Source organism: Petromyzon marinus, chromosome 64, assembly GCF_048934315.1.
Source record: "Petromyzon marinus isolate PM22_M1 ecotype Great Lakes invasive population chromosome 64, UKy_Petmar_22M1.pri1.0, whole genome shotgun sequence".
Lineage (NCBI taxonomy): Eukaryota > Metazoa > Chordata > Hyperoartia > Petromyzontiformes > Petromyzontidae > Petromyzon > Petromyzon marinus.
Window position 1 is genome coordinate 6,525,164 of NC_133730.1, and position 18,703 is coordinate 6,543,866.

An 18,703-nucleotide genomic window follows, 5' to 3' on the forward strand; every position below is an offset into this window, starting at 1 on the left:
GGCATCCCGTCGCTGATGTCCATCGTTACATCACCGGCGGGTACCGGCGCTCGCGATGGTTACCGCGGACAAAGACCACCGCTGCTGGTCACTCCGCCGCAATCGGCCACCGTGGCCGCCGCCGGAGCCGATGCGCCCGCCGGAGCTGGTTCCCCGGTGTGGTCTGCCCGTCCGCGCGGCACGCGGCGCCGTCGGCGCCGTCGGCGCCGTCGGCGTCCCCGCCGTGACGCTGTAGACGTCCCGCCGTGGCTCGGGTATCGAGACCCCAATGGTTTCACGTTGACATGAACAGAGAACACTGCTCCCGATACCAGGTGGTCTGGTAGCGAACGATTCGCACGAACACTACGCAGCGATGCACTCACCAAGACCAGCACATGCATACACACACTCGCACATGTGGATGGAACTGCACCGGACCGAAATGGTTGCTTTAGAGGGGCTCTCTGCGGCTCCCTTTGGTGGACATTGCCATTTTGGTCGCGGTGGGAAGGGCGTGGGCGAGTTTTGTTCCAACAACGAATAAAACTTGTGCTCCTCACCACAGTTGTCAACGCGTCGTACGTGTGCAGGTGGATTGCGGTGCACGAGAAAAAGGTGCAATATGTGCTCAACACACACACACTTAAACATCGTGCATTTAACGCTAGCCACCCACTGCTCATCAAGCGAAATTAACAAAACAATAAATAAGACAAAGATTCCACCCACCACCCCACCCCTGTGTAGCCCTTAACAGAGTGTCGGGGCAAGTGCTGTCAGCGAGCAGCAGCAAAAGCAGCGCCTACGAAGGACGGCACGGCGCACGAGGGGATGGGTGGGTGGCCCAGCAGCACGCCCGGATGCCTTTGTCTCCCCCCAGTGGCGATGTTAACGACACACCGCACCAGGTGCTTATTTAAAGGCCGAGTCGACCTTGGGGAGGCCCGGGACCGGTTCAGATAAAATTCGTTTTAAATTTTGATTTAAAAGTGGCTTTCTAATGTCGGAAGGAAGAACGTTCCAGACGGCCGCAAGAAGCGCATCTGGTTCGCCAAAAGCTGCTGCGAGGATGATCAGTTTGCACGAGGGAAGCACAACAAACTGAACAACTCGATGTAAAGACATAATACTGAGGGCCAGTCAAAAGCAGGCCAATTAATGCTAAGCGGCATGGGCAGTTATGATTGTACAGCCCTTTTTTTGTCAAGTGACTGCTGGATGAAGGCCTCTCCCCATGCCGTGGTGTTCGTGGCGTTGTGTTGACCGTACTTCACCAAGATGGTTAGTCCGAGCTGGTCTTAGAAAGGTGCAGGTTAATGACTGGTTCAAATGCCGTTCGCCACCGATATTAGACGCTTCTCCGCGACTGAGAAGCGTCTAATATGCCGTTCGCCGGACTTGCAAAATGCTTGACGGGCTGCAACGGCCCCGGGTTTTGTTCAATGCAAATTACAGATAGTCCTCGAGTTACGATGGTCCGACTTACGATATTTTGCTCTTACGATGGCGATACGACAAATTGCATGTAAAAAGTTTTTTTTATAGCAGATAGGATTGTTTCCTGAAAAAAACTTGCAATTAAATTGCAGTTCATATAAGTAGGCTAAGAATTTACGACGTGCTTTTTTTACTTTACTGTGCAATGCAGTATTGTAATGAATAAATACATACAGCATTTAGTTAATACAGTACGGTACTGTACATTGCTCTGTTTTGCTAAATTATCATCATTCTTTAAGACTCCTGGGTAGGCTAGGCCATCTTCGACTTACGATATTTTGACTTACGATGGGGTCGTCGTAACGCACCTCTATCGTAAGTAGAGGACTACCTGTACAAATATATAAAGGAAAAGGGTGACAACTCAAAGATACATTTGCTACCATATGCTGCACTTGCAATCCAGATGTTCCCGGGTTCCATTCCGTGTCTCAGCGTTTCTTGTTGAAACCATGGGCAAGTTTGTTTTAATGCCTCCCAGTCTCTGTCCACCGAGCAGCATAAATGGCTACGCCACAGCCATTCATTGGACTGTTTAGTGATGAAAAGTGTGGGTATTCCCACTTTTTCCAGTGTAACGTAGGCCACATGCCCTCTAAAGTTCTCTAGAGTGTAGGCCAGTCCACTGGCAGTGGCTTGAGAATGCAGTTTCTGGGTTTGCACCTTTATCTTTGTTACTTTTGAAGACATATTCAATCCTGTTTGTTTTGTGCCGAATTGCAGAAACCGATGATGATGGTGGCAGCGCCCAACGTGGGCAGGGTCAGAGGTCACAGACGAGCCCTCGCCCCTGCTCTTCGTGCGGCTGCAGCCCGGAGGATAAGACGTGCACGCAACGCTGCGAGCAGACGTGTCCGCAACCAGGCCCACGTCCCCCAGCCTCCACTGCTGCCCACGCCTCCAGCACCTGCGGTGACCAGCGCTCAGGACCCTGGGCCAGCTGAGCTCACCTCCACCACTGCCTACCCCTCCAGTGCCAGGGGAGACCAAGTCTCATGATCCTGACCAGCCGAGCCCACCTCCACCACTGCTGCCCCACGTATCCTGCTCCTCGGATGGCTGCGGCCCGGAGGGAAATACGTGCGCGCAACGATGCGACACGATGCAGCCACAACCAGACCCACGTTCCTCCGCCTCCACTGCCGCCCACCACTCCGGCACTGGCGAAGACCGGCGCTCGCGACGCTGGCCAGCGAGGCATCCCTTCGCTGATGTCCATCGTTACATCACCGGCGGGTACCGGCGCTCGCGATGGTTACCGCGGACAAAGACCACCGCTGCTGGTCACTCCGCCACAATCCGCCACCGTGGCCGCCGCCGCCAGAGAACACTGCTCCCGATACCAGGTGGTCTGGTAGCGAACGATTCGCACGAACACTACGCAGCGATGCACTCACCAAGACCAGCACATGCATACACACACTCACACAAGTGGATGGAACTGCACCGGACCGAAATGGTTGCTTTAGAGGGGCTCTCTGCTGCTCCCTTTGGTGGACATTGCCGTTTTGGTCGCGGTGGGAAGGGCGTGGGCGAGTTTTGTTCCAACAACGAATAAAACTTGTGCTCCTCACCACAGTTGTCAACGCCTCGTACGTGTGCAGGTGGATTGCGGTGCACGAGAAAAAGGTGCATTATATGTGCTCAACACACACACACTTAAAACATCGTGCGTGTACAGTAAACGCTTGTTAATGCGACACATATGGGGTTTCTGGCCTTTGCCGAATTATCCAATATTCCGATTAATGTACAATGGTACTCCACAGTGCCTCATGCCCCAATACATTATGTTTTCAAAATTTGGTGAAGGTGGGGGGTGAGGTGAATGGCGATGGTGGGGGGTGAGGCGATGGTGGGTTGTTGGGCAGATAGTGATGTTTGGGGGTGGGGCGGAAAGTAATGGTGGGGTGTTGGGCGAATAGCGATGTTGCGGGGTTGGTCGGAGAGTGATTGTGGGGTTTATGGCGGATAGTGATGGTGGAGGGTGAGGCGGATGGTGATGGTGGGGGGGTTGGGCAGATAGTGGTGGCGGAGGGCACGGTGAATAGTGATGGTGGGGGTTGGGGCTTTTTGTGATAGTGGTGGGGGGGGGGGGGTGAGATGGTGGAGCAGGATGGAGGGGAGGCGGAGAGAAGATTTTCAGACGAAAATCTTCTCCCCGTGGCAGCGCCTTTTTCCCGATTAAAGGCCTCCTGCAAAAGTCATCATAAATATTCGAGAGGTTGACTCTCAGGTGGCCTCCCACTTCGTGGACCCGCTCCTCGGCCACGCAGGAGGAGCAGGCCCTCTGTGACCCACGCCGTCACCCCCACCGCAGCTCGGGGGTCGCTTTGCGGGACGAGCCAATCGGCTGCTGCTGTCGGGTCCGGCTGCTCTTTTTCCGCCGGGGTCGTTGAGGTGGCTTCATGGCCGCCTCCATCTCGAGGCGGATGTCCTTGACAGCAGCCTCCTCCCAGAACCCGACTGGAGAACTGGTCGACCTCAGCTATAACGGAGGACCGCACGGGCACAGACAGCAGCTGCTCACATCCGAGCAGGGGCGGCTCGGCCCGTCAGGAGTCAGGCGTCGTGGAGGAGGTGGATTCTGGGGGAAAGCGAGAACTAGGGCAAAGTGGGGGGATGCCATCAGCACTGGGCAGTACCTGGACAGTAGCCTTAATCGTCACGCAATGCCAGCACTCACATTCGTCATTCAGTCATCGACGTCAACATGCTATTATCATTGTACTTGAACGTCGGCCGCACGGAGAGATTGCGAATGTAACGGACCTTGCAACATGTACGACCCAAAGACATCATCGTGACCTTGAGAAGGGTGGCCTTGGCTAGGTAACGTGTCTGGACGGCCATGTCATCAATGTTTTTATTGTAATTATATACTTATATTTAATATCAACGTAATTGTAACGTGTAACGTTCTACGATGGGGGCGGAGCCTGCAGAAGAAGAGGGCGGGGCCACCACAGAGGTCGTGGCAGTGACGTCACCAGAGGGCGGGGCTCGAGGCCTGGACTGTTGGCAACAGTTGGAGCGGGGGGGGGGGCGCAGTTGCCATGGCTACCCGGGTTTGTTGTTGTTGCCCAGCCACATCGCCATCATATTTACTTGTTTAATTAGCGCTAATGTTCTTGGTTCTTTCGGTAAAGTCACGCTGAGGGGAAACAATAAAATAATAATATATATAAAACAATAAAATTCTCACGACGTTTCGACTGTAACACAAACAGTCATCATCAAACAGTCATCATCAGCAAACACCTGATGATGACTGTTTGCGTTACAGTCGAAACGTCGTGAGAATTTTTATTCTTATATATATTATTATTTTATTGCTTCCCTTCAACGTGGTGACTTTACCGAAAGAACCAAGAATGTGAATCACTGCAGTCGCGAAAGATTTAAATCACAATTGGCGCTCGTTTACCATGTATTTACTTATTGTTACCGAGACCATCCTCACTAACTTACTTGTTTAAAAGATGGCAACTCGTCACGTTTTTAAGAGGAAAAACCAAAGAGGCAAATGTACATACAAGTGCCGCTGGGAGATGCGGCCATAAGCCAAAGAGTAACACACCTTGAAAGTCAACTCTACGTATGAATGTACTCGTAATCGGACCACCTCCTTTGCCAGTACCAAAATATAATAATAGGGTTTTTCCACTTTTTTTCTGGCAACAAAACTGAAACCTTTTTTTATTGTTATTATGATTATATTTTGGTACTGGCAAAGGAGGAGGAGGTCCAATGATGTAGATGCTTAACCCCGAGCTCCTCATTACTTTGAAAGTGGCATTGTCCTTGAGCTGTGTAACGCATTTTGGCGTCATCTGGTCGAGCACCAATTGGGTCGAGGCTCTAAAGAACGCTGTCTCTGGTGTGGACCAATCAGATTCAAGGACAATGCATCATATTATAAGAGTGTGTTTTTACTGGTAGGAACGAAGTTGTAAACTGAGTGTACCAGCCTGCAATAGATTAATGCGTCCATCCGTCCGTCCCCTTTCAATACTTTAACGAAGTGAAATCTCGTGCTGTTGGGTGTAAAATCAGCAATAGACAGCGCAGAGACTTGTCCTACCAGCCCACCCTGCAGGGACCTGTTTGTTGTTGCATTTTTGACCACAAGTATTGTGGTTAATGCAGTAACATGAATCCTTGTAAAAAAATAGGTTTCAGTTTTGTTGCCAGAAAAAAGGGGAAAAACCCTATTATATTAACGTACTCATCGTCGGTATTAAATAATTGTTTACTATCGATTTAAAGCTTTCGTGACTGCAATGATTCATCTTCTTTGGTTCTTTCGGTAAAGTCACGTAGAATGAGAATAAAATAATAAATTGATAAAATAAAATAACACAATAATATTCTCACGACGTTTCGGCCACAACACAAGCGGCCTTCATCAGGTGAAGGGGCGAGACTGTCTGGTAGGACAGCGCTGGAGTGAGAGAGCCACGTTCAGATCACGGCTTTTAAGCTGTGTGAGAGGAACAAAGAGCCTTGACAAAGGAATTAGCATATAATTTAGCATTGAAATGGCTGAAAGATTAGCTTGTGACTGGTCACAGAAATAGCTATGTTAAAAGTTAAAGCATTTTTATTTTATTCTCATTCTACGTGACTTTACCGAAAGAACCAAAGAAGATGTTTACTATCGATCAAGCATGGGCAAGTCAAAGTTGTTTCCCACTGAAGCAAGCGAGTGGTGGTGTTGACTGGTACTCGTGATGAGCACCTGCCCCAAGTCTGTTACGGCTACACGGGGGGTTTCTTTCCTCGTCTTTGGTCAGAATCTCAATCTATATTCACGCTGGAGGAATACGATGAACCCTAAAGCTCGTTTTCACAGATGTTCAGTACCTTGGTTCGCCTCGTAGACCGCGACCGCTTCGGCCCAAGCGGCTGTGGATGAGGACCTCGCAGGCTTCTTAGAATCCGGAGTCAAAAGGCAGGGGAACCGGGGGCGGAGGGAAAAAATTGTGAAGCGTGCCGCTAAGCACGCTCCTCACGTACAGCTGCAGAGACGAAGATCCCCCCCCTGGTAGCCTTGGGCCAGAGCCGTGCTGAAGACCAGCACGGCACACCACGCCTGGCCACCTTTGTCTCCCCTATGCCGATGTTTTCAAGGGGAGGTCTCCACATTGGGTAATGTTTTTTGTCTGAGTGGACGTAGAAGAGGCCCACGACTTTTTCAAATAAATCTCAACCACTGTAGAATATAAATTCGCGCTACTCCTCTAGCGAGGCAACAGCCCTGCCGACTCCCCACACGGGAATCTACACACACACAGCGACACTCGCTCCACTCACCATGCCAATGTCTTTCTGTGCAATCTTCTCGTACGAGGTCATCCTTCGGGAACCTTGAGCGTGGCAAGAACGCAGCTATTTGGCTGACGTCACGGCACGTCACGTGCTCCGTGGTGCACGAATCAGAGAGGAGCCCAGCACACGAACCACTAGCACGCGCCTCGCGCACCCTTCTGAACAGACTGTTGGTAGAAGGTGCACACACACCCCAACAAATACACTTCGTATATAACACGCATGAATACGAATGTAAATACATGTTCTGTTGTCCAAATATTGAATTCAGATACCAACGTGGTGCCGCGGGGTATTTGTCTTTGCGTGAGTGTGTAAATGTGGGAAGCGGTAGTGTCGTGATGAACACACTTCGCCACAAAGTCGGCCAACTAGTTAGATTCCCGCTCACGGCAAAGACCAGTGACGATTGTCTGAATCGGTTATGGCCTTGCCTCGGTCGATCACTGATACGTTGTTTTTTTAGCTCTATTTTGGTGTTTTTGAAAACGTTTTGGTTTAGCCATGTTTGTTTGTTGTAGTACAGAGTTAGCCTGATAACTTTAATCTAAATTTTCTTATGGTTGTTATTGTTTGACTTGCATCCCACTGGAATTTTTGCACACAGCGTTGAAATGCGGTGTTTTTTCTGGAAGACTTTGCTGTTTTTCTGTTGCGTGTGGCCACTTTAAGATGTTTCCTTGTTCATGTTTTTGTTTGTTGCGGTTGCACCGGAGTCAAGAGGTGCGTGGCTCACAGGGCTATATACCTAAAAAATAAACTTGAATTAGCACGGTTGGCTACGTACGGTAATAAAGAAGTTCAACATACGTACAATGAAAGCACCAAAGAGTAATTCCTGCAGTCACGAAAGTGCCAAATCAAGTTTGATACGTACACTGCACGACAAAGTCGGAGATCCGACTGAAATTCCCAGCCATGGCCAACATCAGTGGTCAGTGATACCTGAAGCACTGCTCATCGCCAACCCATGCTGTCAAGGGGTGCCTCTGCGGATGTGTATACTTTAACTTAGCTATTTCAATGCTAAATTCTATGCTAATTCCTTTGTCAAGGGGTGCCTCTGCGGATGTGTATGCTTTAACTTTAACATAGCCTTTTCTGTGACCAATTACAAGCTAATCACTCAGCCATTTCAATGCAAAATTATATGCTAATTCCTTTGTCAAGGCGCTTTGTTTCTTCTCACACAGCTTAAAGGTCGTGATCTGAGCGTGGCTTTTTCACTCCAGCGCTGTCCTACCAGACAGTCTCGTCCCTTCACCTGATGAAGGCCGCTTGTGTTGTGGCCGAAACGTCGTGAGAATATTATTGTGTTATTTTATTTTATCAATTTATAATTTTATTCTCATTCTACGTGACTTTACCGAAAGAACCAAAGAAGATGAATCCTTGCAGTCACGAAAGCTTTAAATCGAAATTTAAGCGTAGTGAAGTTATGGTCAAACAACCCAGATCATCAACATGGCAAAAAGAAAGGCCTTCATCTAGCCGTGGATTGTCAAAGGTCTGCTGAGCTCGATTCTTCATATGCAAATCGATGGTATTCACATTCTGGTGTTTAAAGACGACTTAAGTCATAATTACATCTTTTTAAAGCCAAATCAAAACAGCCACCAAGTTTTATAAAAATAAAACGCCCACTTAAAATATATTTTTCAATAACAAATATAATACAATTAATGTGTCCTGCAACGCTTTGATAAGTCTCACAACACACTTTGGTGAGTCCTGCTTTGCAAAATACCTGACCAGTACCTCCTCAGTAAACAAGAGTTCAAATACAACTCTTGTCCGCACCAATATTACCCTCGTATATCCTGTTATCCGCCGGTCCTATACGGTCCACAAAAAACTCCTATTACTCGCACCCCTGTTCGTCATATCACCCACGGATATCCACATGTGTTTTCCCATCCCTGCAACGTGGAATGACATAATCCCGTCATCCGCAAATCTTTCGAGGATAAGAGAGTCGCCGCGTGCGGGTAACAGGGCCGGAGGATAAGCGGAGTTCTCCGGAACACGACTGAAATGTCGGTGCTGTGCTGTGGCTCGCCTGTGACACGTAGCCCGTTGGCACGTGGATGGGAGGTATGGACCCATTGCGAAAAATCATGGGAACTTAGGTTGGACCTGGTTCCAGAGCCAAAATCAATAGGACGTTTTTGCCAGTATCAAAGGATGAAAAAATAAGAATATGCTTTACCCTTTCTGGCAATTAAACAGCAGGTGTTAAGATGTTCAAACACCAAATTGAAACCTTTTGCAAGGAATCAAGTCTCCATGACACCACACACACTACTTGTGGTGAACATGCAAACAAACATGCTCTGATAATATATGGGCATTGTCGTGGAAACTGATTGGCCTACACCATAGACAGCCTTCTTTAGGGCCTAGTCTCACCAGTGTCAGACCAGAGAATGCCAAAAGGCGAACGATACAAAAACAATGTACTATCAGAGCATTCATAACTTGGAGTGAGCAGCTAGAAAATGGGACATTTTTGCCAGTATCAAAGTATGAAAAAATAACAATAGTGATTTGAAGCTTTGGTGACTGCAGTGATCCATACTCCTCACAAGGCAGCAGACATCGCAGCTGTCACAATTTTCACCTGAAGACGGGCGCTTGCGTTGCGTTCGAAACGTCGTGATTTATTTCATTTTATTTCTACCTACGTGACTTTACCGAAAGAACCAAAGAGCATAAAGAACAATAGCGTTTACCCTTTCCGGCATTAAAACAGCAGGTGTTAAGATGTTCAAACACCAAATATAAACCTATTGCAAGGAATTAAGTACTGCTTTAACCACACGTGCTCTGTTACAGTTATATACACAATGGGTCCATGTTAACCAACCCAACGTCCCCACACAACACCCCCACCACAATGCTAAAATACATTCTGGAATCTTCATTCTAGAATCCAATCGCAAACCAAACGGAATTGCCGAATCGCGACGATTTACATAATTATTCGCTAGGATGCGAGACTTCTCCAGTTTAATATGATCGATGTTTTTACTTGGTTTTGCATTCAGAACTGCAATCGTGAGCCTGGACAATTTGCTCGATTGAGATGATTAATCGGCGGCCAACTCGTGAGGACAATGCCGGTAAGGGGGGAGGGGGGGCGAGTTTACGGATTAATCCAGCAGAAGATTCACTCCGGGTGACTTTCTTTTGAAGATTCGGGGATGTTTGTTTGTTTGTTTGCCCCCGCCCCCCCATTTCCAGAGCCAAAATCAATTAGTTTGATCGCGACGCCAGTTTGAATTAGGGTGGCGGACACAGCGGGCTAACCGCTTGTTGTTCATCACAGCCACATAAAGCCACCTGGGTTAGATTCCAGACCGCGTGGGGAGTGTCTCTACGTTTGCGCATCTGTTGAAACTGTACAGTAGTCACCCTACAAGGTAACCGGTACCGGTCATACTCATCGCAATCCTGAAACAAATCCCTTAAAATCTGTGAAATTTGAATTGTACAGCAGCTGCAGCAACTTTGGCCGCAAATTATTGCAGAGCCCACGCCCCCCCACCCCCGCCCCTCCTGAAAAAGTCGAGTGACTGTGATGTTCTCCTCTGGGGTGAAACGATTGAAATAAGAAAATAATATTTAAAAAAAACTTTTTTTAAAGCACGCCTTAATGTACCCCACTGGTAATGTAATAACTCCACGACTCCAGGAAGTGGCCCCGAAGCTTGCCGTGACGTAAGGGAACCCGTGGTGATTTACAGCCAATGTCAGTTGAGCGTGGACAATTAGACCCAAGCTGAAACATCTCCATATATATCAAAAGCAAAGTTGTGAATGTGTGTCTGTTCAAAAATGTTTAGCGTACTTCCTGACATGCAACAAACTTGAAATTTGCCATGTGGGTACTTTCCAGACTGTACACCATGCAAAAATTATAAAAATACACTTTTGGGGGGGGTGGGGGGGGTGAGCTCAATAATGCATTTATTTTTTGCACGGCAAGTGAGCTGTGACGTCAAATCTATCACATGACCCGCGCACGTGGGAGTGTAACGCATTGTAGTGTAGTGGTTAGCGTGCTGTGTGTGTGTGTAATCTGTGTGTGTGTATCTGTGTGTGTATGTGTGTGTGTAATCTGTGTGTGTGTGGAAGCGTAACGCATTGTAGTGTAGCGCTTAGCGCGCCGCGCTACGAACCCGGCGACCCGAGTTCGATTCCAGCTCACTGCCCCCACCGGTGACGATTATTTTAACCGTTCCTGGGTCTCCCCTAGGTCGACTCAGCCTCAAACGAGTAACTGCTGTGGTGTGTGAACATCGCCACTGGGGGGACAAAGGCGTATGGTGGATCCAAGTCCCGGGCGAAGCCGGGGGTAGTACAGCTAGTAACATATAAAACATCTTCTTTGGTTCTTTCGGTAAAGTCACGTAGAATGTGAATAAATTAATAAATTAATACATTAATAAAATAAAATGATCACGACGTTTCGGCCACAACACAAGCGGCCTTCATCAGTTTCGTCCCTTCACCTGATGAAGGCCGCTTGTGTTGTGGCCGAAACGTCGTGATCATTTTATTGTGTTATTTTATTTTATTAATTTATTATTTTATTCTCATTCTACGTGACTTTACCGAAAGAACCAAAGAAGATGAATCCTTGCAGTCACGAAAGCTTTAAATCGAAATTTAAAACATGTTTAAAAGTTTGCAGTCGATACCACATTGGGAAGTGGGTAAAAATGTAGATACAAGATTTGAGGATACAACAGAGTGAGTTAATAGAAAGCGTGTATTCTTGGTTCTTTCAGTAAAGTCAGGTAGAAGGGAAATAAATAAATAAAATAAAACAATACAATTCTCACGGCGTTTCGATTGCAACACAAGCAATCATCATCAGGTGTGAAAACCACTTTTTTCAAATTTCCTTGCTGTGGTTTTTACACCTGATGATGATTGCTTGTGTTGCAATCGAAACGTCGTGATAATTTTATCGGTTTATTTTCATTATTTTATTATTTCCCTTCTACGTGGTGGTGACTTTACCGAAAGAACCAAGAATATGAATCCCTGCAGTCACGAAAGCTTTGGATCGAAACAGAAAGCGTGTAAATAAACATCCGTTTCGTATTGTTGATTCTAAGCGGGTTTTTTTGTGATATTCCCCCATGCCCCCCCCCCTAGGCAAAATTAGTATTTCAGCCGATGAGATTTGCAGGTGAATTTTTGATGGCCTTACACCGTATCGGCCAGACCACACCAATACCAGTTACCTGGTGTGCTGTGTAAACATCGCCCACTGGGAAGACAAAGGCGGTCGGGCGTGGTTGCTGGCCAACCCCACCCCCTCCGTGTGCCCCGGTGCCGGCCTTCACAGGTGCTGCTCCTCGCTGACAGCGCTCGCCCCAACAGTCTGTCACAGGCGACACGGTGACGGTCAAGGTCTCTGTAGAGTGTTTACAATGAAAGGGTCAACATCTCGCGACTAGAAACAACAACAACAACCAAACAAACAGCCGCCGCCTTTCACGACTTAGTTGGCGGGAGACGTCAACCACGGCGCTTGTGCCAGGCTAGGTGCACCTTGAGGCAAGTGCGCTAAACCAAACAAAATCCCAAAACCGCTCTCGCCTGCCCATGGATCTACATCCACCAACCCAAACGCAGAAGCAATGTATACGTGTTAAACTTCTTTCGCACCGTACGTAGCCAACCGTGCTAATCGCAGAGTTCCAGAGCCACGTGGACAGCATGCAGAGACCAGTTTCGACGAGACTCAAAAAAAGGGGCAGCAATTGTTGAACAGAATCATTGCGTCTTGCGTTAATTGTGAAGTAAATGACTCATGTTTTTTTGTTTAGTATCGAGATTCGGTTAACCCCAAAGTCGTCAACGCCACACACGCGCACGCGTGCGAACTAAACTATAAACATTCATAATAAAGGTTTTTGGGTTAGATCGCGTTTATTTATAAATGTGTCGTAACCCTCCACCACCCGACACGGCCAATCAGCAAAAAAGTGTCACGTTGACAAAAGACAATAATTCACTACTTCAGCCTGAAGTAGTGAATTACGACACATTTATAAATAAACGCGATCTAACCCAAAAACCTTTATTATGAATAATATTGGTCGCGAAAGCCTACGTGTTAAACTAAACTATAAACATGTTTTTAAATTTTGATTTAAAGCTTTCGTGACTGCAGTAATTCATATTCTTAGTTTTTTCGGTAAAGTCACGTTGAAGAGAAACAACAAAATAACAAAATATATATAAAACAATAAAAAATTCTCACGACGTTTCGACCATAACTCAAACGGTCATCATCAGGTGTGTTGGTTTGCATAAATTTATTTTTAAACGGCACATTTATTTATTTATAAAAAACGTTGGCGTCACGCGCAGCGATTGGCAGTTTGCCCAGGACTAGTCCATCTATTTTTTTGAAAAGAGGAGGGGGGAGACGAAATTTTATACGCACAGAACTAGATCAGTTAGACAAGACACTCTACAAATCACACTTATCATTGACGGCAATAATGTCCACATCGGATTGGGAACATGTAGACAATATGACTGCCTCTTCAGCTGCTACTATGTCGACCAAATGTAAGGAAAACCTGATTTCCAAATTTAACCTCCTCTTCAACAAAAGACCGGACCCACACACCAAAAAGTTAGACGTTAATAAAGTCGTAATTAATCGCAGTAACAGTTCTATTTCCGATGGTCTGAAATCCGTTTTAGCTAAAGGTCTAAACTTTGCAGTCACACCTAAACACATACCAGTTAATGATATAATTGCCCAAGTAGACGTTGCTCTCAGGGGCCTGGGTCACATCGCTGCAGACGTAGCAAGATCTGAAATCGCTGCAACCCTCAAAAACGCTAAGATGCCAGCTAGCAACCTCAGCAAAGATGAGCGTTTTGAATTATATAAATTAAAAAAGAGGAATGATATTGTAGTTCTCTCAGCTGACAAAGGCAATGCTACTGTCATCATGGATAAAATAGAATACAACAACAAAATTAAAGAATTACTCGACGATGGTAGTTATACAAAAATAAAAAGAGATCCCACCAACAGCCTCGTCACACAAACCAACAAAATAATTTCTGATTCAACCGCATTAATTGATCAATCTAAACAGTTTTCGTTGAAACTTTCTGCTGCCAGGCCACCAAGATTATACGGCTTACCAAAAATACATAAAGTTGATACACCTCTTCGTCCCATAGTCTCTACTATCAGCTCCCCCACCTACAAACTAGCTCGTTTTTTGTCTGAAATCCTGCGTCCTTTCACTGGAAAGACCACCTCTGCGGTACAAAATTCTACTCACCTGGTATCAACAATCAAGGGTATTTCCCTGTCCCCAGACGACCTGCTTGTCAGTTTTGATGTAGTTTCCTTATTCACCAAGGTTCCTGTACCTGACACCATTGCAATCATTGAAGACTTGGTTCATCAAGGACTAAACACTGAGGTACCCCCCCTGGTGAGACAGTTTAACCAATACATACTTCACTTGGAATGGAACTTTCTACAAACAAACTGAGGGCACCCCAATGGGCTCCCCCCTTTCTCCAGTTATAGCTAACATTTTCATGGAGAGATTTGAGACTGACGCCATCCAGACTGCCACTCTGCGCCCAACCTTATGGAAGAGGTACGTGGATGACACTTTTGTCATCTGGCCACATGGCCGGCCTGCTCTAGACCAATTCTTCGACCACATCAATTCCATACACCCAGCCATCAGATTTACCATGGAAGTCGAAATAGATGGCAAGATACCTTTTTTGGATGTCCTAATTAAAAAGAGACCTGATGGTTCAATGAGCCACTCTGTCTACAGGAAAGCTACCCATACGGATGCTTATCTGAAACCGGATTCCCACCACCATCCATCACAGAAGAATTCTCTCATCAAGACTCTGTATCATAGAGCCCAATGCATATCCGACCAGGAACACATAAGCAGTGAACTCAAGCACGTACACCAAGCTCTTAGGGCTAATGGTTACTCCGACTATACAATCCGCAAAGCTATCACTCAAACCATGAAGAAGAACCCTCTTGAGGAGCCTTTCAAAACCATCACTTTACCCTACATTGCTGGGATCACAAAAAAGATCTCCAAAATCTTGAATAAACACAAGATCCAGGTCCGTTTCAACACATTACATAAAATCCGTGATCTGGTTCTGTCTGTAAAAGATGTGATTCCGGACATACAATACCCTGGTGTCTACAAACTAAGTTGCCTCTGTGGTAGTAGTTACATTGGAGAAACCAAACGCCATGTCTCGGACCGCATTCGTGAACATAAAGCAAACCTTAAACACGGTAGGACCAACACCTCGGCCGTAGCAGATCATTGTTCTAATTCAGTAGGCTCACATGCCATTGACTTTTCCAAGACGGAGGTTCTTTGTAAGCCATCTGGCTTCCATGAGAGATTCGTTCATGAGGCTATCCACATATACAAGCACAGAGACAATTTCAACCGAGAAGATGGATTCTATCTTAGCAATGATTGGAAAGATTTGATAAATCATTTCAGTTCTTGATTGATTGTTCACGCTTACAGTGGCTTTCAGACAGCATACATTATAAAAAATTTCGTCTCCCCCCTCCTCTTTTCAAAAAAAATAGATGGACTAGTCCTGGGCAAACTGCCAATCGCTGCGCGTGACGCCAACGTTTTTTTATAAATAAATAAATGTGCCGTTTAAAAATAAATTTATGCAAACCAACACACCTGATGATGACCGTTTGAGTTATGGTCGAAACGTCGTGAGAATTTTTTTATTGTTTTATATATATTTTGTTATTTTGTTGTTTCTCTTCAACGTGACTTTACCGAAAAAACTAAGAATATAAACATGTTTATATATATTCTTGGTTCTTTCGGTAAAGTCACCACGTAGAAGGGAAACAATAAAATAATAAAAATATAAAACAATAAAATTCTCACGACGTTTCGACTGCAACACAAGCAGCAATCATCATCACATTTTCTTGACTGTGGTTTTCGCACCTGATGATGACTGTTTGTGTTGCAGTCGAAACGTCGTGAGAATTTTATTGTTTTATATTTTTATTATTTTATTGTTTCCCTTCTACGTGGTGACTTTACCGAAAGAACCAAGTATATGAATCCCTGCAGTCACGAAAGCTTTAAATCAAAATATACTCAAATGTTAAATTCTCCCATAGACTACAATGTTAAATTCTCAAAGGTACGCCAATGTTACATTCTCCCACAGACGCCAATCTGAAATTATCCTATAGACGCCAGTGTTAAATTCTCCCATGTATATATATTTACCCAGTTAAGCCCCCCCACTTAGCCACTATAAAGGTAGTCCCCGACTTACGATACAGGGTAGTCCCCGACTTACGATGGAGATGCGTTACGACTCCATCGTTAAGTCAAGAATATCGTAAGTCGAAGATGGCCCTAGCCTAACCCAGGAGTCTTAAAGAATGTAATAATTTTGCAAAACAGAGCAATATACAGTACCGTACTGTATAAAGTATATACTGTATTTATTAATTACAATACTGTATTGGCACAGTAAGATGTAAAGTTAAAAAAACAAGGTAAAATTCTCAGCCTACCTATATGAACTGCAATATAACGGAACGTTTTTTTTTCATGAAACAATCCTATCTGCTACATATATATAAAAAACACTTTTAACGTGCATTGAACCTACGTACCGTATCGTGGTAACCCTAAAATGAATGAAATCGCTAAAGCAAAGTATCATCATACATTCTGTCCGTCGTCTGGCATACGTGAGAATTTTATTGTTTTTTATATATTTTTTATTTTATTGTTTCCCTTCAACGTGACTTTAGCGAAAGAGCTAAGAATAGACTTGAACGATGTTAAGCTTATTCTTGGTTCTTTCGGTAAAGTCACCACGTAGAAGGGAAACAATAAAAATATATAAAAATATATAAAACAACTAAATTCTCACGACGTTTCGACTGCAACACAAGCAATCATCATCAGGTGTGAAAACCACAGTCAAGAAAATTTGATGATGATTGCTTGCGTTGCAGTCGAAACGTCGTGAGAATTTTATAGTTTTTATATTTTTATTATTTTTATTATTTTCCTTCTACGTGGTGACTTTACCGAAAGAGCTAAGAATATAAATAGCTTCAGTCACGAAAGCTTTAAATCAAGATGTTAAGCTTGTTGATGGCCACATTAAAGTACGCTGCTGCTGATGCTGCGTTTGCTTGCCGGGAGAAATTATTAGTTTTTAAACAATTTTGCCGCTAACGCCATCGTTAAGATCGAAATATCGTAAGTCGGGGACTATCCGTATATTTACTCAACTAAGCCACTAAATATAGTAGCTTTTTGTTTCTTCATAATAGTTCAACGAAGCGCGCGCGGAAATGTTAATATCGTCAGATGAATACACAGCAACCATTCCGGGCGCCAAGTATGAGTACAGTACAACTAATTGTACAGTGACCGCGAGTTAATTAAACTTAATTTTGTTTTTAAAATGACCACCACACACACCGCGATATAAGTGGAGAGGGGGGAGGGGTGTAGTTTTAATTGTGTGTAAGTTTGGTGCTCTGTGTGTAGGCTCTTAACGAGTGCGTCAAATATATGTACTGGTATTTTTTTACTCTATACACCGTTTTGTGTTTTATTACTTTAGCTAACTTTAGCTCGCGGTTAAAACAAACTCTACAAGAGCTCACCCCGAGGTGCAGCGAATACACAAACTGGGAGGGCTTCGTTAGTGAGCAGGGGGTATGGAGTAGAGGAATCCCTTATTTGTTAAAGATCAATTAGATGTACAGTACAGTATAGTTAACTCTTTAAGTGTAAGTAAAGTTACGTCAAAGGTGATTTGCTGCTCGAATGAAGCGTAACAGTTAGTGTTCATCTACTGGCCCTGGAGGTCACCGGGTGAAGTTTCACGATCGTATGACGGGGTTAAGTCCATCCATTTAACAACAATTGTTAACTTACCCACATAGCTGTACTGTACTAACTTTAGCATGGGGGGAGACTTGTTTACTCAGCCACTGAGACTATGGAGGGCTAAATATATAAGTTGATAGGCTTCAAACATGCAATTGAGATGTAAATATAAGTCAGATGGAAATGTATACACATAACGTAAACTTATATGCACATTTCACACTGCTATTTAAATTAATTAATTTACATTAAACTTTACGATCTATGGACCTTAAGGTATTTTTTATTTAAAGTGAAATTTATTTTGATAGGGCCTTACATATGCATAAACAATGTAAATGTAAACTTAACTGGTAAACATCAAATAAAAACACGAGTCAGTTCAAGAGAATTTGCTGCTAAAATGAGCATAAGAGGCGGCGTTCATCTTACCCGTTTACAGGCCCTGGAGTAATCGGTTGCAATTCCATGTTCGTACGACGGGGACAAGTCCATCCATCGTAAGTAACCGTAAACTAAATTTTGATTTAAAGCTTTCGTGACTGCAGTAATTAATATTCTTAGTTCTTTATTATTTTATATATATTTTATTGTTTCCCTTCAACGTGACTTTACCGAAAGAACTAATAATATATAACCGTAAACTATTTCCGTTCACCGCCATTCAAACCGCTCCAACCACACGTGGTGTCCGTCACGTGCTAGTGACGTAATAACCATTGGGTGACGTCACGCCGCCGGAAGTGTCGTCACGACGACCGCGAACTTTGCCATCGTTGGCTGTGGTTTTCACACCTGATGACGATTTGCTTGTGCGTTGCGGTCGAAACGTCGTGAGAATTTTTATTGTTTTAAATTTTTATTATTTTATTGTTTCCCTTCTACGTGGTGACTTTACCGAAAGTAACAAGAATATCGTTGAGGAGACTTTTATTTGA

At 44.9% G+C, this 18,703-nt stretch overlaps 1 long non-coding RNA gene across 1 annotated transcript; it reads right to left on the bottom strand.

Moving 5' to 3' along the window:
• Positions 1-207: 207 nt before the first annotated feature.
• LOC142906422 (uncharacterized) lies at positions 208-18,473 on the bottom strand. Its single transcript, XR_012930237.1, has 5 exons — positions 18,198-18,473; positions 12,069-12,208; positions 6,799-6,980; positions 6,349-6,415; positions 208-3,970 (listed from the first exon to the last, which is right to left on the bottom strand). It is a non-coding gene; the product is annotated as an uncharacterized LOC142906422 (long non-coding RNA).
• Between the last annotated feature and the right edge of the window lie 230 nt (positions 18,474-18,703).